Source organism: Callithrix jacchus, chromosome 9, assembly GCF_049354715.1.
Source record: "Callithrix jacchus isolate 240 chromosome 9, calJac240_pri, whole genome shotgun sequence".
NCBI lineage: Eukaryota > Metazoa > Chordata > Mammalia > Primates > Cebidae > Callithrix > Callithrix jacchus.
The window spans coordinates 32,480,350-32,489,342 of record NC_133510.1 but is presented as its reverse complement, the minus strand read 5'-3'; positions in this window follow the sequence as shown (position 1 = coordinate 32,489,342).

Genomic DNA, 8,993 nt, shown 5'->3' with positions numbered 1-8,993 from the left:
CAGCCATGCGGAACTGTGAGCCAATTAAACCTGTTTATAAATTACTTGGCATGCCTTTATTAGCAGTGTAAGAATAAACTAATACAAATGGGGATAAAGACTTTAGTACAGAACTAAACTAAACTTCATCTACAGTGAAGGCCACCAGAAGAGCAGAGCAAAAGGGTCAGTAGACAGAAAATTACTAAGAGGAATTTGATGTGAGACATCAGGAAGGGGATTCCTGCAAGGTAGCCTAACAAGATTGCAAAAAGCTGGGCAAAAACTTGAATATTAAGGGTGGAGAATGAGGAACTTGATTAGTTATGAAGGGCGGGAAAGCTTCTTGCTAAACTGACTTAGATATATTCTTCGCTAAAAGAACTGGCAGCCAAGGGCAGAGTGGCAGGCCAAGAAGGCCAGGAAAGCCTGAAAAGTTTGGCCAAGGAGAAAGTCTCTGTCGGCATATACTCAAGAGAAATGAAAACACATCCATAGAAAATATTGTATATGAAAGTTCATAGAAGCATTATTTATAATAGACTATTGATAATTCCTTCAATTGATGAGTGGATAAATGTGGTTATCTACATAATGGAATATTGTTTTCCAATAAAGAGGAATAAAGTTATGAGATTGGTGAAAAAGCCATTCTCCAAGGACCATATATTTAATGATTCTGCTTATATGAAATATCCAGAATTGGCAACTCTATAGAAACAGAAAGTAGATCTGAGTTGACTAAGTCTGGGAGTCGGGAAGGGAGAGTTGAGGGATTGATCGCTAATAGTACAGGAATTTTTGGTGGGAAGGGTAATAAAATCTCTGTAATTCCTTGTGATGATATTTGCATAACTCTGGATATACTGAAAACTATTGAATTGTAAACTTTAAATGAGTGAATTGTATAGCATGTGACTTACGTCTCAATAAAGTTGTTTTTACAATCCTTAGGAAAGTTGGCTGCTAAACGATATATTACATTTTGAAATAATTGGATAACTGTTTTCTCTGTTGAACACACATTGATAGAATTTATTTATCTCATGACTGATAAACTCTAATAGAGTGGAAATGAAAAGAAACACAGATCGAAAGAATCACATTTATGCCTCTTACCCGGCAGTTCATATGATGAATTGTGAAACACCGATAGCTTCTTCCTCTTGATGCTTATGCAGACACAATGGGATGCATCCTAAGCAGAGGACCTTAGAAAGCTATTAAAAACCTTCCTCCACCACTTTTTATGGATACAGAAAGTATAAGCACTTACAAGATGAAGTGACTTATCCAAAGCTCCAAGGATTCTAGGGCTTGAACTGTAACCCAGGGCTCTTTCTTCCTAGGCTGGGGCTTATCAGTTCAGATTATTACTATAGTCACGATTCATCACATTCAATTATTTAGTTGTGCTTGTATTCATCCAAATTCAAAGTACCTACGTCTAAAAGCCCTAACTTCATCCCTAAAAACAGGATTTATTCTTGATCCCTTTATTTTCTGAAACAGGATTTCCTATTGTTATGGAATGTTTCCGTTCCCTTCAAATTCATATGTTAAAGTCCTAACCTTCAGTATGGTGGTATTAGCAGGTGGGGCCTTTGAGAAGCAATTACATAATGAGGATAGAGCCCTCATGAATGGGATTAGTGCCCTTATAAAAAGCACCCTATAGAGCTCTCTCACTTTGTTTTCACCATGTGAGGATACAACAAAAATTCAACAGTTTATACCCTGGAAGAAGCCCCTCACCAGAACCTGACCAACGGGACACCCTCATCTCAAACTTCCTTTCTCTGGAACTGTGAGAAATAAATTTCTGTTGTTTACAAGCCACCAGTCTATGGTACTTTGTTATGGCAGCCTAAACTGTCTAAGACACCTGTCTTGTCAATGAAACCACAACTTATATTGAGGCACTCATTTATTTTGAATGCATTGTTGAGCTCATAGCATTTGCCAATTGCAGTAATATGAAATTGCTGTTCTCTGCATGGGACCATAAAGATGAATAAAAGAGGTAATCTACAACCTGAGATACAGAGGTGGAAACAAAAAAATTACACAATAATGTAATGACAACAAAAACAGATTAATAAGTAAAGCGATATGGGAACATAGAACAGAAAGCAAATAACTCTATTTAAAGGTAAGACTGTTCCTAAGAAAGTTACCAAGCAGAGAAGGCAGGAAAGGGGTTCTAAGGAGAAGGAACAGAGTCTGTACAAAAGGACAGAGTCATGTCACAAAAATAGCCAGAAATGCAGTACAGGGGAGTACTGCAGAGAAGTACCTGAAGAAGAGTTACCAGTTTCATTTTCACTTTTTTAAAAAAGCCTGAAACATAATATACAAATAGAAAAAGGAACACATCTAAAGGTAGCCCCTGGTGAACGTTCAGAAAGAGAGTTGGCCCATGTAGCCAACAGACAGAATAAGAAACAGAACATGACCAAAATCCCAGAAGTCCTCCTTGATCCTCCAGATACTACCATCCTGCAAAATGAACCACGATTTTATTAAAAGCTTTAAAAAGAGAATGATATAATGAGTGTAGAGAATCAACTGAAATTCGAAGGGAATTAATAGAGTAAGAGAGGAAAAAATAGGAAACAATTGGAACAGTTTAGGTAGGAGATAAGTATTTCATGTAACTCCAACACAGAGGGAGAGAATATGAGAAATTAGATAAATACTTAAGCATAGTGTTTCTGAAAACTGACTATGCATCATAATTATCTGGGGAGTTTTAAACAAAATATAGAGCCAATGCCCACTGAATTTTCAGGTGTGATTATCAGGAATAAGTATTTTAATAGCTGTCCTCCTGTGTTTTCTCATGTGTAGAACCCTCTGACTTCAGAGACAGAATGCAAGTCATTGAGATAAATTAAGTGTAGGAAATGAGGAAAAGGAAAAAGTCAAGAGAAACCAGGAAATTTCTGTCTTAGGCAGCTGGGAGGATAAGTTGAGATCTGAGATGACACTAGAGCACTGTAAGTAAAGAGATCATGAACCCTTAGAATTATTACCCTAAAATTAAGAATGGACTATAATGAAGATTTGGAAAATGTCTAATGTGTGTGGTAGTTGACCCAATTGTACTGAAAAGATTGTTTACTTATTTGAAACCTTCCTAAACTACACTGATGTAAAAGAGAAGTGACTACACTTATTTAGCTTTGAACTAGATGGTATTTTCACCCTTCTCTTCCACATGGAGTGTTAGGTGACCGAAGAGCTAGCAAATGTAAATTTCTGTGTCACCTTTGAGTATAAATTAATAACCATTAATCCTAATTTATAATCTGTCTCATTATAATCTGTCTCTAGTATGCTGGTATGAATGGAGAAGTAATTAGAGAAAAATATCAATGTTTCAGCATTGTTCTACACACATACATTTTAGTTTGAACTATTGGTGACTTTACATAATGAAGCAGTAGCATATGATAGAAAACTTATCTTCCATAGGTAATGAATATTATCAACTTGCTTTACAGGAAAAAGATTTAAAGGAAAGTTGCTTTACTCATAATAGGAAAGACAGGAATTTGTCTCTTTGGTATGTGACCTGGAGGCTTCTTTCCATTTTACAAATATGCTTTGTTTAACCATTTAGAATTAAAGTAACAGTAGAATGGAGAAAATTGCAAGAAAAATATTGCAACTGACTTAAATAATTTTTCTTTAAGGGTGTGTTAAGATATATGAATAAGATTATACCCCCACCCTAGAACTCTGCATTTTTTTGGCTTCATTTTTTTTCTTTCTTGCATATGTATATTTTATTGCACTTTAAGTTCTGGGATACATGTGCAGAACATGCAGGATTGTTGCATAGGTACCTACATGGCAATGTGGTTTGCTGCCTCCATCCCCTCCCCCGTCACTTATATCTGGCATTTCTCCCCATATTATCCCTCCACAACCTCCCTAACCCCATTATCCCTCACCTTATCCCCAGTGTGTGGCACTCCCCTCCCAGTGTCCTTGTGTTCTCATTGTTCAACACCCGCCTATGAGTGAGAACATGCAGTGTTTGATCTTTTGTTCTTTTGTCAGTTTGCTGACAGTGATGATTTTCAGATTCATTCATGTCCCTACAAAGGACACAAACTCATCATTTTTTATGGATGTGTAGTATTCCATGGTATATATGTGCCACATATTCCTTGTCCAGTCTGTCGTCGATGGGCATTTGGGTTGGTTCCAGGTCTTTGCTATTGTAAACAGTGCTGCAATGAACATATGTGCACATGTATTTTTATAATAGAATGATTTATAATCCTTTGGATATACATGCAGTAATGGGATTGCTGGGTCAAATGGAATTTCTATTTCTAGGTCCTTGAGAAATTGCCACACTGTCTTCCACAATGGTTGAACAAATTTACACTCCCACCAACAGTGTAAAAGTGTTCCTATTTCTCCACATCCTCTCCAGCATCTGTTGTCTCTAGATTTTTTGATGATCAACATTCTAACTGGCATGAGATGGTATCTTAATGTGGTTTTGATTTGCATTTCTCTAATGACCACTGATCATGAGCATTTTTTCATATGTTTGTTGGCCTCATATATGTCTTCTTTTGAAAAGTGTTTGTTCATATCCTTTGCCCACTTTTGAATGTTTTTTTTTTTTTTCTTGTAAACCTGTTTTAGTTCTTTGTAGATTCCGGATATTAGTCCTTTGTCAGATGGGTAGATTGCAAAAATTTTTTCCCTTTCTGTTGGTTGCTGGATCACTCTAATGATTGTTTCTTTTGCTGTGAAGAAGCTCTGGAGTTTAATTAGGTCCCATCTGTCTATTTTGGCTTTTGTTGCCAATGCTTTTGGTGTTTTAGTCATGAAGTCCTTGCCTATGCCTATGTCCTGAATGGTTTTGCCTAGGTTTTCTTCTAGGGTTTTTATGGCATTAACTCATAGTCCATCTGGAGTTAATTTTAGTGTAAGGTCAGGAAGGGGTCCAGTTTCTGCTTTCTGTACATGGCTAGCCAGTTTTTCCAACGCCATGTATTAAACAGGGAATCCTTTCCCCTTGCTTGTTTTTTTCAGGTTTGTCAAAGATCAGATGGTTGTAGATGTGTGGCATTGCCTTTGAGGCCTTTGTTCTGTTCCATTGGTCTATGTCTCTGTTTTTGTACCAGTACCATGCTGTTTTGATTACTGTTGCCTTGTAGTATAGCTTGAAGTATGGCAGCATGCTGCCTCCAGCTTTGTTTTTTTTTGCTTAGAATTGACTTGGCTCTTCAGGCTCTCTTTTGGTTCCATATGAAGTTTAAGGTGTTTTTTTCCAGTTCTGTGAAGAGGGTCATTGGTAGCTTGATGGGGATAGCACTGAATCTATAAATTACTGTGGGCAGTATGGCCATTTTCATGATATTGATTCTTCCTAATCATGAGCATGGAATGTTTCTCCATCTGTTTGTGTCCGCTCTTATTTTGTTGAGCAGTGGTTTGTAGTTCTCCTTGAAAAGGCCCCTTACATCCTTTGTTAGTTGTATTCCTAGGTATTTTATTCTCTTTGTAGCAATTGCGAATGGCAGTTCATTCTTGATTTGGCTCTCTTTAAGTCTGTTATTGGTGTATAGGAAGGCTTGTGATTTCTGCACAATGATTTTTTTTTTATCCTGAGACTTTGCTGAAGTTGCTTATCAGTTTAAGGAGATTTTGGGCTGAGAGGATGGGGTCTTTTAAATGTATAATCATGTCGTCTGCCAATAGAGACAATTTGACTTCTTCCTTTCCTAATTGAATACACTTTCTTTCTTTTTCTTGCCTGATTGCTCTGGCTAGAACTTTCTATACAATACTGAATAGGAGTCGTGAGAGAGGGCATCTTTGTCTAATGCTGGATTTCAAAGGGAATGCTTTCAGTTTTTGCCCATTCAGTATAATTGGCTGTGGGTTTGTCATAAATAGCTTTTAGTGTTTTGAGATACATTCTGTTGATACCTAGTTTATTGAGAGTTTTAGCATAAAGGTGGTTGAATTTTGTCAAAGGCCTTCTCCACCTCTATTGAGATAATTGTGGATTCTGTCTTTGGTTCTGTTTATGTGGTAAATTATATTTATAGACTTGCATATGTTGAACCAGTCTTGCATCCCTGGGATGAAGCCTACTTGATTGTGATGGATAAGCTTTTTGATGTGCTGTTGCAATCGACTTGCCAGTATTTAATTGAGATTTTTCATGTATGTTCATCATGTATATTGGCCTGAAGTTTTCTTTTCTTGTTAAGTCTCTGCCGGGTTTTGGTATCAAGATGTTGGTCTCATAAAATGATTTGGGAAGCATTCCCTCTTTTTGGATTGTTGGAATAGTTTCAGGAGTGGTACCAGCTCCTCTTTGTATATCTGGGAGAATTCAGCTGTGAACACATCTGGACATGGACATTTTTGTTTGTTAGGCTATTAATTGCTGCCTCAACTTCAGCCCTTTTCATTGGTCTATTCAGGGTTTCGACCTTTTCTCGGTTTAGGCTTGGGAGTGTGCAAGTGTCCAGGAATTTATTCATTTCTTCCAGGTTTACTGGTTTATGTGCATAGAATTGTTTGTAGTACTCTCTGATGGTAGTTTGTATTTCTGTGGAATCGGTGCTGATATCTCCTTTATCATTTTCTATTGCATCTATTTGATTATTCTCTTTTCTTTTTTGAGACAGTCTCACTCCATCACCAGGTGCCAGGCTGGAGTGTATTGGCACGACCTCAGCTCACTGCAACCTCTACCTCCCAGGTTCAAACAATTCTCCTGCCTCAGCCTCCTGAGTAGCTGGGACTACAGGCACGTGCCACCATGCCCAGCTAATTTTTTTGTATTTTTAGTAGAGACGGGGTTTCACCATCTCTCTTTTCTTTTTTATTTATCTGGCTAGTGGTCTCTTTTGTCCATCTTTTCAAAAAACCAGCTCCTGGATTCATTGATTTTTTTGAAGGGTTTTATGTGTCTCTATCTCCTCCAGTTCTGCTCTGACCTTAGTTATTTCTTGTCTTCTGCTAGCTTTTGAGGTTTTTTGATCTTGCTCCTCTAGCTCTTTCAATTTTGGTGATAGGAAGTCAATTTTAGATCTTTCCTTGCTTCTCATGTGGGCATTTATTGCTATAATTTTTCCTCTAGACACTGCTTTAAATGTATCCCAGAGATTCTGGTACGTTGTGTCTTCATTCTTTTTGGTTTCAAAGAACATCTTTACTTCTGCCTTCATTTCATTGTTGATCCAGTCAACATTCAGGAGGCAGTTGTTCCGTTTCCATGAAGTTGTGCCGTTCTGAGTAAGTTTCTTAATCCTGAGTTCTAATTTGATTGCACTGTGGTCTGAGAGACTGTTGTTATGACATCTGTTTTTTCTCATTTGCTGAGGAGTGATTTACTTCCAATTATGTGGTCAGTTTTAGAGTAAGTGTGATGTGGTGCTGCAAAGAATATATATTCTGTGGATTTGGTGTGGAGAGTTCTATAGATATCTATTAGATTTGCTTGGTCCAGATCTGAGTTCAAGTCCTGGATATCCTTGTTAATTTCCTTTTTCATTGATCTAATATTGACAGTGGGTGTTATAGTTTCCCACTATTATTGTGTGGGAGTCTAAGTCTCTTTATAGGTCATTAAGAACTTGCTTTAGGTATCTGGGTGCTTCTGTATTGGGTGCATATATATTTAGAATCATTAGCTCTTCTTGTTGCATTGATCCTTTTACCATTATATAATGCCTTTCTTATATTTTTAAAAGTATGCTTTTATTTTTTAAAGATTTTTCTTCAACAAATTTTTTTGAGTTCACTTTGATTTTATTTCTCTATATAGTTTTCCCTGTTTGCTAATGTGGATTAGAAAATGTGTAAGAATTTAAATTAATTACTTAAGCCCAGCTATATTATACACATTAGGATAAATGTTACCCTTTCTAAAATACATTATCAATAACAATGTGTTACTGGGCTCATTAATTCCCAGTGTCTTTACAGTGAAGATTTTAAAAAGCTCCAGGAAAAATACATTCTTTACTATCTCTTCTCTGTGATTCTGTAACACTGGATGCATACTTCTAGCCTGATGCTTATCACGTAGGCCTCTATGCAGTCCAACTTTGGGGAACATTCATACTACGGCCTTTTGACTGGATGTGTATTCTCAACTCCAATTAGCATCATTCAGATAGACTGCAATGTGAATGTGTCCCCAGAATTGTGCGACATGGTTGTCCAGCACATAGAATTAAACTATTACTATTAAGTTGTCTGTGTGCTCACCAAGAGAAAGCTACTTAACAACAAGAATCATGTCATGCTCAACTTTGCATCTCTGTGACTAGCAAACTTCCTGGCCTATTGGTAGTGTTGAAGATGTGTTTAATATGTGAGTGAATAGTATAGGCAAATGCACATGATTCCTGCAATAGTTCTTTGGAAAGTAGCTGTTTTATAATGTGTAGTGATTGAGATGTTGCTTTGACTATCTTGTTTCATACGCCAAAACTTAGTGTTTTCAAAGAAGAGCCACTTTAATATATAATTTGGGGGCCTAGTAATTCAGTCAGCATACAGCTGGATTGTTCTTTGGTTTCACAGGGCATCAGCTGGGGCCAGCAGGTAGCTGGTTTGGTTTTGGGGCATCCATAAATGCTTTATTGACATGCCTGGCTTTTGTGCTCGGTTTGGCCAGCATTGCCTCCTCTATCAACATGGCCTCTCTGTAAAACTAGCCTGGGCTTCCTGCAGAAGGCTGGTCTCAGGGTAGGTGGACTTTTCACATGGTAGCTCATGGCTTTAAGAGCACGTGCTGTAAAAAGCCAAGGGCAGAAGCTGCAAGTCTTCCACTGCATTTTGTTGGTCAAGCAAGTAACTAAGGCTGGCCGAAATTTAGGAGTGGAATTAGACTCTAATTCTCAGTAGGGTTGAAAAGCAAGAAATTTTCGACCATCTTTAATCTACCCAGATATTTGCAAACAACCTCTATATTTCAAGAAAGAGGGTAAGTAAATAGATAAGTAAATTGATGTTAGGAA